Source organism: Tachypleus tridentatus, chromosome 12 (genome assembly GCF_004210375.1).
Source record: "Tachypleus tridentatus isolate NWPU-2018 chromosome 12, ASM421037v1, whole genome shotgun sequence".
NCBI classification, from domain to species: Eukaryota; Metazoa; Arthropoda; class Merostomata; order Xiphosura; family Limulidae; genus Tachypleus; species Tachypleus tridentatus.
This window is the reverse complement of record NC_134836.1, coordinates 66,838,699-66,854,474: the sequence shown is the minus strand read 5'-3', so window position 1 is coordinate 66,854,474 and position 15,776 is coordinate 66,838,699. Positions and strand designations below refer to the sequence as shown.

General features: G+C 31.7%; 1 pseudogene across 1 annotated transcript in view; it reads left to right on the top strand.

The window, feature by feature from the left end:
* LOC143233461 (uncharacterized) overlaps window positions 1-15,776 on the top strand; it is a 170,723-nt pseudogene that overhangs the window by 128,471 nt on the left and 26,476 nt on the right. The window contains exons 3-6 of the transcript XR_013018180.1: window positions 3,444-3,674; window positions 13,445-13,654; window positions 14,647-14,763; window positions 15,225-15,591. The product of XR_013018180.1 is annotated as an uncharacterized LOC143233461 (transcript). The remainder of the gene's footprint in view (window positions 1-3,443; window positions 3,675-13,444; window positions 13,655-14,646; window positions 14,764-15,224; window positions 15,592-15,776) is intronic.

Below are 15,776 nucleotides of genomic sequence, written 5' to 3'. Positions count from 1 at the left end.
CAGGAACGTGACACGTATATATGGTGGAAGTCTGGGACCATTAACCTCATACACCTTAACCTCTGACTCTATTTGTGTCATATGCACGTGCAGTTTTTCTAGGTCTATGTTAATCGATGATGACACCATCCTCGTTGCAATGTGCTCGTCAACTCATTTCTTGAAAAAGAGAAAAATGGATCAATGGAGTGACTTGCACACTCCACTGTCTTCTATTTCACTGAGCATATAAGGAATGGTCTCGAGAAATACCCAAAACGTTCCTTCAAGTGTTTCCAAACACTAAAAGTCCTGGAAAAAGCTCTTTCAGATGAAGGATCTAGGACCATGTCAACACTCTGATTTTAAGCAAAGAACACCAATACGAGGCTACCTTTGCTAATCGTGGTGGCAATGCCACATGGTATAATGAAATGTAGTGAACTTCAAAAATATAAGACCATTTTTCTCATATATTTGTTTTTTAGCAAAAGTTGAATCGGCAGTCATTTATATCTTTAATCATATTACGGATAATCAGATGCTTGATTTGCATCAAGATAAACTAAAAGTCTATCTCACTTTATAATAGCGATCTTGTGTTATTATAGCCAAACTATTACCAATACAAGTTATCCTTCTTTATGTCCAACAGTGGCACAATGGTATGTTTGCGGACTCGCACCACAAGAAACCTTTTTTAGATATCCCTGGTGGGCAGATTGCGTAGCTTTGTGCTTAATTCCAATCAGTCAGCTAATTATTTGTTATATATATAACAGACAGATTTGGTTTTGAATTTAGCACAAAGCTACACGAGGGGTATATGTGCTAGTCGTTCCTCACTTACCAGTCAAAAAGAAAGACCAGAGGGAAGTCAGCTGGTCATCACGACACACCGTCAACTCTCGCACTACTTTTCACTAACGAATAACGAGATTGACTATGACATTATAACACACCAACTGTTGAAAGCGCGAGCATGTTTGGGAGGCAAAGATTCGAGCTCGGTGCCCTCAGATTATGAGTTAAGTGCCCTAACAACTTGGCTGTGCTTGGTCTATAACAGGTTGACACAGCAATCAAAGTTACGCTGCACATACAGAATGCAAAAGTTAGACAGCTGAAATTTGTATAGAGAAATATATATTGATACCTACGCAAGTTTTAAAATTATGAAGTTTATCACGTTGGATGATTTAATGAAAAACAATGATCAAGAACTTTATGTTTTCCTTGTCAGTTTGTCACGCTGTCAAATCTTGCATATTTCTTTTATTTCTGTTCACAATGTTTTTATCGGTTTAAAACATGGTGCGCCTTAATAACTACAGAATTTATTGCACAAAATTTAAGAATAATAGAGTTTCTGAGCAAAATCAATTAAAACGTGCAACTAAAGCAGTGAAACCAGATCAACTGAGTATTTTTATTTCACTTAAGTAAAGGCCCGGCATGGCCAGGTGGGTTAAGGCGTTCGACTTGTAATCCGAGGGTGGTGGGTTCGAATTCCGGTCGCACCAAACATTCTCGCCCTTTCAGCCGTGGAGGCGTTATAATGTGACGGTCAGTCCCACTGTTCGTCTGTAAAAGAGTAGCCCAAGAGTTGGCGATGGGTGGTGATGACTAGCTGCCTTCCCTCTAGTCTTACACTGCTAAATTAGTAACGGATAGTGCAGATAGCCCTCGAGTAGCTTTGAGCGAAATTCAAAAACAAACAAACAAGTAAATAAAGAAAATCTAAAATAAACTAAAATTGTCTTCGGAAGAATTTTTATAGCCCTTAAAAACAATGGCATATCGAGTATCAACAATATTATACGATATAATTAGCTTGATATAATTAATTACAATTAGTAACATGGATTTATAGGCAACAGCTCCGTGACTATCCTTGTTTTTACTTTACAGATTATGATGAACCAAATCACATGCTTAATGATGTACGTTTGTTTGCAGTTTGTTCATTAATATTTATTAATAGGAGTACAAGTGTTAAAGTCAGTCGTTTAACAAGCGTATTAAAACTGTTTGGATTACACTATGCAACAAAATTTTTACTGTTACTTGTTCCTGGGCAGGAAGTGTTATTTCCCAATTGCTTATGCCTAAAGTAAATGGAAAAGAACTATTTTTCTCTTCAAACTTTGCTTTTGTGACCTGGAAGCGTTGGAAGCGAAAACATGATGGGAGACTATATTTGGGGGCTGATACATAAAAGTGATTTACATTACAGTCGCAAATCTCGAGAAACTACTCACTTCTAAACATTTTTGTTCATTTTTGTATAGCTTTAGTATAGATACACGTAAATCTTGATTCATATGTTGCTTTTTTCAGACCTGATGTAAATGAAAATGTGCAAATTTGCCCGTTTTTATATAGAAAATAGGTTAATTTCTAAAATTCATTATTCAGATCACAAAAGCAAAGTTTGAAGGAAATAATGACCATTTTCTCTACTTTTACAACATAAGCAATTAAGAAATAACACATTCTATCCAGGAACAAAATTTGTGTTTCATAGTGTTTATTTAAGGAAGGCGCAACTCGTCTTTTATTTCAATTTTTATTTTGTTTTGATAATACATAGTAAAGTACAATCAATTTAAACAACAGCAAAATGTTTTGCTGATGTTCAGTAATAGCACATTCGGACACATCGTGATCAGTAACGTGATACGTGGCACACTAAAAGATGCCAGATCAATTTATTTTATGTAGGTGATAGTCGTGGACCACTGTACTCGATAATGAGAGAACGATATCTTGTAAAGACTTTACAAGACTTTATTTATCATCATATAGATTACTGCTGGTGGTTTGTACAGTCTTGAAACACGAAATCGACCATGTTACTTAATTAGTTAAAGGAATTAATAGTCAATATTTTTACAGTACTAAAATGATAATTATACCAAATCGATATCAAATACTAAAACAAAATACAAAATACGTTATAGGTGTTAGAACTTCTGGTTTAAAACAAGTAAATAAATGGTGTAAGAATAGCGTAAAAGAGTAAATTAATATAACGACATCGAAACAGAGAAAAAAACTGGTAAACGATTAGTTAATCCAAAGATTAGTCTTGGAATTAATTTGTGGGGAACGAGATCCGTTGAGCCAGTAAATCACTCTGGCTACTGGTAACAAGTAGAAGACCAATGATGACCCAGCGTAAAGCTTGATTTGAACTTGTAGTCTCTTGCGTTTGAGATATCTTGTGTTACGTTATAGTGGTAGTACAAGTGTGTCTTACGAAACTGACTGATTTTGCATTCGAAAGGCTAAAGAACAGATTTAAAGTGCAAAATGACCGCTTTCCACCTCTAAAAGAATAATGTTATCATAGTTTCTTTTCCTTATATCTTTTAAATATATATAGGTATAAGTATGCACTGACACTAGGATTATGTGATAGAGCCTAATGAAATGCTCACAATATAATTTTTCTTGCCTAGATTGCATTCATCTGCAGTTGTATCGAGATAGCAAGGAAAGATGCCAAAATGGCCCAACTAAGGCATCGTTATCGCTTGAGGGATTTTTGGGAATGGAGTCAGGTTTTACTCTGGACAAAGAAAGTAACACTATGGCTGTTATCTGTACAGAAGTTGTTGTTGTTATAGCTTACGATTCTCGAGAACTTCTCATACAGTGGCAGGTTAAAATTAGAGCTCATCTGGCTGAAGGTAAGTTTAATATACTCATACGACAGCAAGTTAACATTGGAACTAATGTGGTTGATTGAACGTAAGTTTTAGTTTCCATTAAGAACAACGAGATTTGCTGTGTTTGATAGGGTATATGTTATTGTACAAGCTTTTGCATATAATATCACCATGAAGAATATATTAGTACTTTTAAATACTTTTCACTTCTTTTCTGATATTATATAATGTATTATATTATAATTTGTTAATTTAATAATCCTAAATCATGATGCAACAGCTGCTAGTAAATACATAGATATTTGATCTACAACATTGTATATCTTACACCTTTGTTTTCGTGTACTTTTTACAATATCCATAATAGAACAATAAATATTTTAGGATGGAAGTGGTAATATAAAGCTTTTAGTTACTACACTTTAACAAGTTTATAAAAAATAAAATTACAGACGAAAAAAAGAAAAACTAACATTTTTATCGCGGCTCATTGTTGTAAAAGTAAAGCTGTAAAACCAAATTTCTCTCCAAGAGGTTTTGCTATAATTTTGAATATGTTGATCACTTGATGTAATAAAAAACAACTAAAACACAGTTATTCAAGTAGTCTTGTAAGGTACTTAATGTTGATCACTTGATGTAATAAAAACCAACTGAAACACAGTTATTCAAGTTGTCTTGTAAGGTACTTAATGTTGATCACTTGATGTAATAAAAACCTACTAAAACAGTTATTCAAGTAGTCTTGTAAGGTACTTAATGTTGATCACTTGATGTAATAAAAACCAACTAAAACACAGTTATTCAAGTTGTCTTGTAAGGTACTTAATGTTGATCACTTGATGTAATAAAAACCTACTAAAACACAGTTATTCAAGTTGTCTTGTAAGGTACTTAATGTTGATCACTTGATGTAATAAAAACCAACTAAAACACAGTTATTCAAGTTGTCTTGTAAGGTACTTAATGTTGATCACTTGATGTAATAAAAACCAACTAAAACACAGTTATTCAAGTTGTCTTGTAAGGTACTTAATGTTGATCACTTGATGTAATAAAAACCTACTAAAACACAGTTATTCAAGTAGTCTTGTAAGGTACTTAATGTTGATCACTTGATGTAATAAAAACCAACTGAAACACAGTTATTCAAGTTGTCTTGTAAGGTACTTAATGTTGATCACTTGATGTAATAAAAACCTACTAAAACAGTTATTCAAGTAGTCTTGTAAGGTACTTAATGTTGATCACTTGATGTAATAAAAACCAACTAAAACACAGTTATTCAAGTTGTCTTGTAAGGTACTTAATGTTGATCACTTGATGTAATAAAAACCTACTAAAACACAGTTATTCAAGTTGTCTTGTAAGGTACTTAATGTTGATCACTTGATGTAATAAAAACCAACTAAAACACAGTTATTCAAGTTGTCTTGTAAGGTACTTAATGTTGATCACTTGATGTAATAAAAACCTACTAAAACACAGTTATTCAAGTAGTCTTGTAAGGTACTTAATGTTGATCACTTGATGTAATAAAACCAACTAAAACACAGTTATTCAAGTTGTCTTGTAACGTACTTAATGTTGATCACTTGATGTAATAAAAACCAACTGAAACACAGTTATTCAAGTTGTCTTGTAACGTACTTAATGTTGATCACTTGATGTAATAAAAACCTACTAAAACACAGTTATTCAAGTAGTCTTGTAAGGTACTTAATGTTGATCCCTTGCTGTAATAAAAACCAACTAAAACACAGTTATTCAAGTTGTCTTGTAAGGTACTTAAGGTTGATCACTTGATGTAATAAAAACCAACTAAAACACAGTTATTCAAGTAGTCTTGTAAGGTACTTAATGTTGATCACTTGATGTAATAAAAACCTACTAAAACACAGTTATTCAAGTAGTCTTGTAAGGTACTTAATGTTGATCACTTGATGTAATAAAAACCAACTGAAACACAGTTATTCAAGTTGTCTTGTAAGGTACTTAATGTTGATCACTTGATGTAATAAAAACCTACTAAAACAGTTATTCAAGTAGTCTTGTAAGGTACTTAATGTTGATCACTTGATGTAATAAAAACCAACTAAAACACAGTTATTCAAGTTGTCTTGTAAGGTACTTAATGTTGATCACTTGATGTAATAAAAACCTACTAAAACACAGTTATTCAAGTTGTCTTGTAAGGTACTTAATGTTGATCACTTGATGTAATAAAAACCAACTAAAACACAGTTATTCAAGTTGTCTTGTAAGGTACTTAATGTTGATCACTTGATGTAATAAAAACCTACTAAAACACAGTTATTCAAGTAGTCTTGTAAGGTACTTAATGTTGATCACTTGATGTAATAAAAACCAACTAAAACACAGTTATTCAAGTTGTCTTGTAACGTACTTAATGTTGATCACTTGATGTAATAAAAACCAACTGAAACACAGTTATTCAAGTTGTCTTGTAACGTACTTAATGTTGATCACTTGATGTAATAAAAACCTACTAAAACACAGTTATTCAAGTAGTCTTGTAAGGTACTTAATGTTGATCCCTTGCTGTAATAAAAACCAACTAAAACACAGTTATTCAAGTTGTCTTGTAAGGTACTTAAGGTTGATCACTTGATGTAATAAAAACCAACTAAAACACAGTTATTCAAGTTGTCTTGTAAGGTACTTAAGGTTGATCACTTGATGTAATAAAAACCAACTAAAACACAGTTATTCAAGTAGTCTTGTAAGGTACTTAATGTTGATCACTTGATGTAATAAAAACCTACTAAAACACAGTTATTCAAGTAGTCTTGTAAGGTACTTAATGTTGATCACTTGATGTAATAAAAACCAACTGAAACACAGTTATTCAAGTTGTCTTGTAAGGTACTTAATGTTGATCACTTGATGTAATAAAAACCTACTAAAACAGTTATTCAAGTAGTCTTGTAAGGTACTTAATGTTGATCACTTGATGTAATAAAAACCAACTAAAACACAGTTATTCAAGTTGTCTTGTAAGGTACTTAATGTTGATCACTTGATGTAATAAAAACCTACTAAAACACAGTTATTCAAGTTGTCTTGTAAGGTACTTAATGTTGATCACTTGATGTAATAAAAACCAACTAAAACACAGTTATTCAAGTTGTCTTGTAAGGTACTTAATGTTGATCACTTGATGTAATAAAAACCTACTAAAACACAGTTATTCAAGTAGTCTTGTAAGGTACTTAATGTTGATCACTTGATGTAATAAAACCAACTAAAACACAGTTATTCAAGTTGTCTTGTAACGTACTTAATGTTGATCACTTGATGTAATAAAAACCAACTGAAACACAGTTATTCAAGTTGTCTTGTAACGTACTTAATGTTGATCACTTGATGTAATAAAAACCTACTAAAACACAGTTATTCAAGTAGTCTTGTAAGGTACTTAATGTTGATCCCTTGCTGTAATAAAAACCAACTAAAACACAGTTATTCAAGTTGTCTTGTAAGGTACTTAAGGTTGATCACTTGATGTAATAAAAACCAACTAAAACACAGTTATTCAAGTAGTCTTGTAAGGTACTTAATGTTGATCACTTGATGTAATAAAAACCTACTAAAACACAGTTATTCAAGTAGTCTTGTAAGGTACTTAATGTTGATCACTTGATGTAATAAAAACCAACTAAAACACAGTTATTCAAGTTGTCTTGTAAGGTACTTAATGTTGATCACTTGATGTAATAAAAACCTACTAAAACACAGTTATTCAAGTTGTCTTGTAAGGTACTTAATGTTGATCACTTGATGTAATAAAAACCAACTGAAACACAGTTATTCAAGTTGTCTTGTAAGGTACTTAATGTTGATCACTTGATGTAATAAAAACCTACTAAAACACAGTTATTCAAGTAGTCTTGTAAGGTACTTAATGTTGATCACTTGATGTAATAAAAACCAACTAAAACACAGTTATTCAAGTTGTCTTGTAAGGTACTTAATGTTGATCACTTGATGTAATAAAAACCAACTAAAACACAGTTATTCAAGTTGTCTTGTAAGGTACTTAATGTTGATCACTTGATGTAATAAAAACCTACTAAAACACAGTTATTCAAGTTGTCTTGTAAGGTACTAAATGTTGATCACTTGATGTAATAAAAACCAACTAAAACACAGTTATTCAAGTTGTCTTGTAAGGTACTTAATGTTGATCACTTGATGTAATAAAAACCAACTGAAACACAGTTATTCAAGTTGTCTTGTAAGGTACTTAATGTTGATCACTTGATGTAATAAAAACCTACTAAAACACAGTTATTCAAGTAGTCTTGTAAGGTACTTAATGTTGATCACTTGATGTAATAAAAACCTACTAAAACACAGTTATTCAAGTAGTCTTGTAAGGTACTTAATTACAACATTTATTAATGCTGCATCGTTTAGGTCTAAATAATATATTTATTAATAGACCTATAGGGTTTTGAATATTGACACAATATTGATGCAAAGGGGCAAACGATTCATGACATTTAGGACATTACAATATGTTTGTACATTGGGAATTGTTTCGAAGTAATATGATCTTCTTAATGAAGAAAATTCAACTTCTTTTGCCTATTACTGAAAAGTTCGTATAGTTTTTTATTTATTTTGAGTTATAGACATAGTTCAGCGAATATAAAATGTACAACCCTACTATTGGGTCGATTTTAATTTTCATTATTGCATTGTTTGAGAAAAACAGATTGTGAGTGTATATATATATTATTTTGAGCATTTAATGAAGTGAAACACTTTGCATGTAGTTCTTGAGACTGCTCTGAGCCCTTTAGCGACTCAGCGGTAAGTCTGAAGGCTAAAACTGAAAATCGCGTTTCGAAATCTGTGGTGGACGCAGCAGAAATAGGTTATTATATGGGTTTATACTTAATAAAATAGGCTATTGTGTAGGTTTATACTTTATAAAATAGGCTATTGTATAGGTTTATACTTTATAAAATAGGCTATTGTATAGGTTTATACTTAATAAAATAGGTTATTGTATAGGTTTATACTTTATAAAATAGGCTATTGTATAGGTTTATGCTTAATAAAATAGGTTATTGTATAGGTTTATACTTTATAAAATAGGCTATTGTATAGGTTTATACTTTATAAAATAGGCTATTGTATAGGTTTATACTTAATAAAATAGGTTATTATATAGGTTTATACTTTATAAAATAGGCTATTGTATAGGTTTATACTTTATAAAATAGGCTATTGTATAGGTTTATACTTTATAAAATAGGCTATTGTATAGGTTTATACTTTATAAAATAGGCTATTGTATAGGTTTATACTTTATAAAATAGGCTATTGTATAGGTTTATGCTTAATAAAATAGGTTATTGTATAGGTTTATACTTTATAAAATAGGCTATTCTATAGGTTTATACTTTATAAAATAGGCTATTGTATAGGTTTATACTTACTAAAATAGGTTATTGTATAGGTTTATACTTTATAAAATAGGCTATTGTATAGGTTTATACTTACTAAAATAGGTTATTGTATAGGTTTATACTTTATAAAATAGGCTATTGTATAGGTTTATACTTTATGAAATAGGCTATTGTATCGGTTTATACTTTATAAAATAGGCTATTGTATAGGTTTATACTTTATAAAATCAAGCAAAATCTTTCTCCAATTTTCTTTTTTTCAATGTAGAAATAGAGTAACTCATTTTTATTTAACGTTTTCCTTGTTCTTCTGTTTACAGACATTTACGTTTTACCAACTATAATACGTTGAATGTGACATACGTTTGTCACTGTAAGAATCTTACTTCTACGAAAGTCACTGTTTTCTTGACATTTTATTACCACAATCTTTTCAGAAAATTCAAGTGTGATGTGCTATATTTTCACACTTTTTTGTCAGATTATGTGCTTCAACCAACAGTAGTATATTAGGAAAAAAACTACATTTTCACTGAAGTTGATGAAGGACATCAGACAGTGCAGTACTTTGGATTTTGGCGTAGGCTTTCAACATAGTAATTATAAGACCCGGATCTAGTGGGCTCATTTAGAGTTGAGGAGTTGTTTATATGGTATTATTAAATCACGGTTACAGTGGCACAATAAGGATTCATTAACGCTGTAGGTGTTCTTCTTAATTAAACGTTGCGCAAGATTGACTGTATGCCTAATGCTCATAAAAAAACCGACAATGAAAACGTGTATGGCTTAAATAGAAGTTTGACTTTATTCACGGTTGTATTAGGCTTAACAAGGCTCCATATTCAGAATATTCAATACCACGATACGGAACTTATAAGCATAATGACGTTCACTGTCAAAGCAAATGAAAATAGTAATATGCAAATGGAGACGAAGTGTTGTTGGTTTTGATTTGTTATCTTAAGTCATTTTATTTTTCTTAAACAACTATGCACTTCGTCCATCTGTGTTGTATACATGCAAATTATTATTTGATGGGTACTGAAATACCGTATTAAAACACTAGTTTCTGTGATGTGGTCCAACCAGTCTGAAGAACATTGACATTGATCATTTTACTAGTCAATGTAATGCGGTTGGTTTATGCTATTGATATAGTTGCTTGATGTAAAGCCGTGTTAGCCAATTCAACTTATTTAAATTCTCATAAATCATATCAATTAATTTTACTTAAATTCGATACAAAACTGTATCAGTAGTGATACAAAACAGGAATGTTTAGCTATTCTCCTGGAGCATGCCAAACCGTTAACGTTTGCGCACAAATTAATTAAATATAAAGCAACAACACTTTAAAAGATTTAATAAAAGAACAGTTGACAACTGCTCTGAACTAAATGTTAATGTTGATTTTGTTTAACCGTAGCAGTACTTTTTGTTGTTAAAAATCAATCTGAAAGAAATACCGGTTCCATTTGATTTCGTTTTAACTACATGGGAAATAAGAGATGTTGCAATAGTCTAATTAAAATAACGATGAACAGTTTGTACGCTGATCTGAATAATTGGACTGAGGCCTAAGTACGTAGTTTTTAGGCTACTCAATCAAGTTGTGTTTCTGATATTGGAATCTTGTTGGATTCACTGTAGAAAGTATTAAGACCCAGAAAAGACAAGATTTTACCAAACAACGTTCATGAACACAGTTTATCTCGAATTTTTACCAAACAACGTTAATGAACATAGTTTATCTCAAAATTTTACCAAACAACGCTCATGAACACAATTTATCTCGAATCTTTACCAAACAACGTTCATGAACACAGTTTATCTCAAATTTTTACCAAACAACGTTCATGAGCACAGTTTATCTCAGATAATTTTACCAAACAACACCGAATGCTTACAGTGCCCTTTTTCCGAAATCAGTTACGAGACGATAAATTTTCTAGAAAATGTTTCAATAAACAGTAACAGAATTAAAGTAAATGTAGAACGAAACATTACTTAAGTTCTTCTCAACAGAATGTAAAAGAATGCGAACTATATGGCTCATATTCATGAAACTAAACTGCAAACATAAAAATAATTTTATTCTTTTATGTTTCCTGTTATAACAAAATTACATAAAGAGTTGTTTGTGCAGTGCTTATTGCTGAAACTGAACCTGTAAATTTAGTGTTATCAGCATTAAGCCCATCGCTGAGCTACTGGAGGACATTTTCTTATTTTTGTCGAAACTAGAGCTGGATTACGCATATTACTAAAAATTATACATTGTGGGATACCCGACTGTAGATCTTGTGGTTCATGGTTTGCTCGTGTTCCGCATTTAAGGGTCGTGAGTGCGTTATAGAAATGACTGTCAAATCTCGGAATTTGATTAGTGAAGTTCAAGGATTTGCATTAGCCGTTGACTAGTTGTTTTGCTTTAAGTTTATTAGTTGAAAATTTGGGGGCTTAAGTTGCTAACAATTGGCTAGCTTTGTATAAAAAATCCGGATATAAATTTATCTATTCGTATATTTAAATCTCAGCATTATTTGCCTTTTAGCAGTAACTAGTAAACTAGCATTTGATAACAGAAAGACAACAGCACAAATGGAACAGGTTAGTTCCAAGGATAAAACAGAGATTTTATTTTATAATAAACTCATTAATTGAAACCACACAATAATGTAATCTCGTACATTTGCTAAGAGAAAAAAAAAAGCGTTGAAAGGTCTGGATAAAGAAGGAAAAAAAACTCTCACAACCTATAATTTATTTAATCACTTTGTACTTGTATCTTATCTACCTACAACGCTCTGATGTTTTAAAGAAGGCCGAACATCTAACATTATCGATAATGGCATTCAAAATGGAAGCTTATTTAATGCATTTTGATTTTAAGTAGTAAACTGGAAACCTATTAAGGATTGGAATTATTTGCCGTCCATCAACTTTATTTATTCTATATGTAAAGCCACATTTGTAAGCATATATAAAAATAAATATTATAATGTATTGTTATAACTGTCATAACATTGCTTTAAATTAAAACTTGTGTGATTTAAATTTCAAGTCATTAAATATATGAGCTGCTATCTTAGATATCTTGAAATTGGATTTCAAATTCATGTCTATTTTGCAGAGGCGTCGCTAGTCTGTTTTTTTTTTTTCTTAATGTAGCGCAAAGCTACACGAGGGATATTCGCTCTAGCCGTCCCTAATTTAGTAGTGTAAGACGAGAGAGAAGGCAGCTAGTCATCACTGCCCACCGCCAACTTTTGGGCTACTCTTTTACCAACGAATAGTGGGATTGACTGTAACTTTATAACGCCCCCACGACTGAAAAGGCAAGCATATTTGGTGCGACGGGAATTCGAACCCGCGACCCTCGGATTACGAGTCAAACCACTTAACCCACCTGGCCGCGTCGCTTGTTACTAAAAAGATTTTGAACTCGGGGTCCATAGGCAATGGAATTTTTGGCGGTTAAGTGTGATATGGATCATGTTTCTTATTCTGATTGTTCAGGACACTGAGGATTCGGGGCAGTCTTTCAAATAAAACTGGGGCAATGTTTGCCGGTGCCTAGTAATGCTTCTGATATTTTGGAACATGCATATCAAACAGAGTCCATCTTAATCACGATGTTGAATATAAATCGCCAGAGGCAAAGATTAATTCTGGTAAAAAAATCGATAAATGATTTGTTTGTTTATCTCAAAATGTTCACAAGAAACTTCATAAAGGGCTACCTACGGTAGTTGATCGTAATTTTGAGTTGATACGCCAGAGCACTTATCGTTAACTATTGAGTTAATCTTGTCTGGTTAAATAATATGAATGACAATCTAAAGTGTGGAACGTGTTCACAAAGCAAAGGGAACCAAGCCACGAGACGAGTCTTCAGATTCGCAATGTGGACACGCTAACTACTGAGCCATTCAAAACTCGTTAGTGAATGGTGAAAGACCTTTGAGTATTTTTTGTCATGAGCTCAAAACGAATTAGATCGATATGAAATGTGTGTTAGCGCCATTATTTCTGTGGGCAGTTTCTACGTTACTATATAATTAGTTACAATTTCTTGGAGGTAACAACTCCATCTCAATATCATTGTGAAACACCAATAGCACCTCATTTTTTATAAAAATTTTAGCTAGACTATACTTCAGAAGTAAACATCACTCAAATAACATTATAGAACTGAAAATAAATAAGAAAACAAAATTTAGTTCTATCAAAATTATTATTCAAGACACACGAATTCACTTTGAATATTACATGGAAGTTAAGATGAATTAAAGTATGCGTACAATATGGCTTTTCCTTGAAATTCTGTTTTTATCTTTGTTTTAGAACAACAGTACCTTGTACAAATATCTCACGTTCCTCCAAAAAGTAAGTTACTGTGCGGACCTGCACGCCTTCACCTACAGAACTATAATTTCTGTTTGGCAGCTGGTATACCTCCCAGACTATTAGGCTCATGGCCTTTAAAAGAACTTCGCAAATTTGGTGTTGTGGAAAACAAATTTTGCTTTGAAGGTGGTTCATTCTGTGGTAGAGGTAAGATATCTATCTATTGGACATTTCATAATAGCTAAAAAGTTAAATAGGTTTAAAAGCTATTTTCAATGTCATTTCTCAACTTATTCAATTACATACTATGCAGGTTAGTATAAATATATTAATATGGTCTACCACAGTGTCTTAAAAACTAGATATACTTATTACATAATTTATGATATCTCATCAGCAGAACATTTTGTATTTTGAACTGAAGTAAATGCTATTATTTTCATAAATAAAAATGAAGAACTGCTCATCCCTCATTTAGCAACAGAACTTCATATAATCTCAATCAGTAGAGATAGAAGTTTAGTATATACAAGGCGTTCAGTTTGAAAAGAAACAAAATTTTCATTTGTATAACAAGAAGCAATTTGAATCAAACACTTTTACCCACCCACATACAAGTGTATTTTATTGTGGGATAAATTATACACTGTGATTGTGCATAAGGTTTTATAGGAATATTTGTAAAAAAAAAGTTATTCTAAGAAATAAATTATGTTTGTTCAGCTTATGTGATTTTAAAAAGTGATGTTTGTGTTGAGTTGCATATTTTTACATGCTACAATATAAGTTACGTGGTCATTCATTTGTTATATAATGTAAACTATTTTAAGTTATTTTTCGTCAATTGTTGCAACAAGTGATTAAATCCTTTAAGAAATTTACTTAGTTGTAATTTGCCTGTTTGATTGTTTTCACTAATCGTTGGAACATGAGATGTAAAAACTTATAGTAATAATTTGTACTGTTGTGATTAAAATAAAATAATCACCCCCCTCCAAAACCGTACTTTTAAGTCAGTGTTTGATATTCTAAGAGTTTTAATGTTTTCTAAAATATTATATAAAGTTTACACCATTAACTTCAATAATCTCTCTAAAAATCCAAGTCCTGTATGATATTTCAAAGTCGTCACTTAATTATTGCTATAATTACATATAAACAATAAATTACAACATTATTTGGAACTTAAATGTGAACAGGAGAAGGTGTACATGTTCTTCTAACTAACCAAGCTGAAGACCTGAGAAAAAGTTTTGATCTGGCTACTAGAGGGAAGCTTGCTGAGAAGCGAAAAGGATCAGCACAAAAGAATTCCGGTAGGAAACTTTCAGAGTTTCATTTCATTTTTTGTTTTGTTATTGTAAGTGAGAAGTGCTTGTGAGTTCTGTGTTAGGTTTTATTAGAAAAATACTGAGGGCAACAAATATATTTTAATCACTGTTTATTGTTTTGCTATTGTAAGTGAGAAGTGCTTGTGAGTTCTGTGTTAGGTTTTATTAGAAAAATACTGAGGGCAACAAATATATTTTTATCACTGTCAAAACAGAACAACATCTTCTATAAACTTTCTGTATACAAAACTCTTATTGTGCTTATGTTTTTTCACTTATTCTCAAAAGCTATTTAGAAATGTTTGTTTTTATGTTAACACTTTAGCTTAATTTGTCAATTCTTTAACCATCTTTATCATGTTGGTGTGTTATTAACTTTAAATGTTTAAAATGTACTAAAGATATTATAAAAATAAGTTTTCTCTATACCTTTTGCTATTTTTCAGTTTTCGAATCTTCAACTCGAATTTCGTTGCAATCGAAAACCAACATTAAAGCCTTTGTAAAATCGAGTCACGAGTTAAGTCGAGCGTTACTCGTCTCTGGGTCAGAAAACAGTATCTGTGATGCAGCATCGGAAATTTCTGGACTCAATAACTGTGAGAACTGTTCAACGAGCGGCACTTCCAAGTTCCATCATCGACCATCCTCTGTTTCTCATATTACTGCCACATCTGTTAATAATGGCGAAACCATGGAGAAAGTTTCCACGAACCTTAGTGATATTCAAGAGGTTTCACAAAAGCGTCCTCTTCGAACTACAAGTGACAATCCTGTACCCAATTTATTACTGTCAAATAATCAAACACTACGGTAAATATCTAATGATTATTTAAACAAAATACTTGAAAAAAGGAAAAAATGAATTGGAGAAACTCTCCCACAAAAACATATGAGGTCAAAGAAACGAATATGAAAAATAATATCGAAGATCATTAACTACGTGCATGATGAATAGAGCTCACTCAGTGGCTAACTTTGGATCGAAGTATTATATT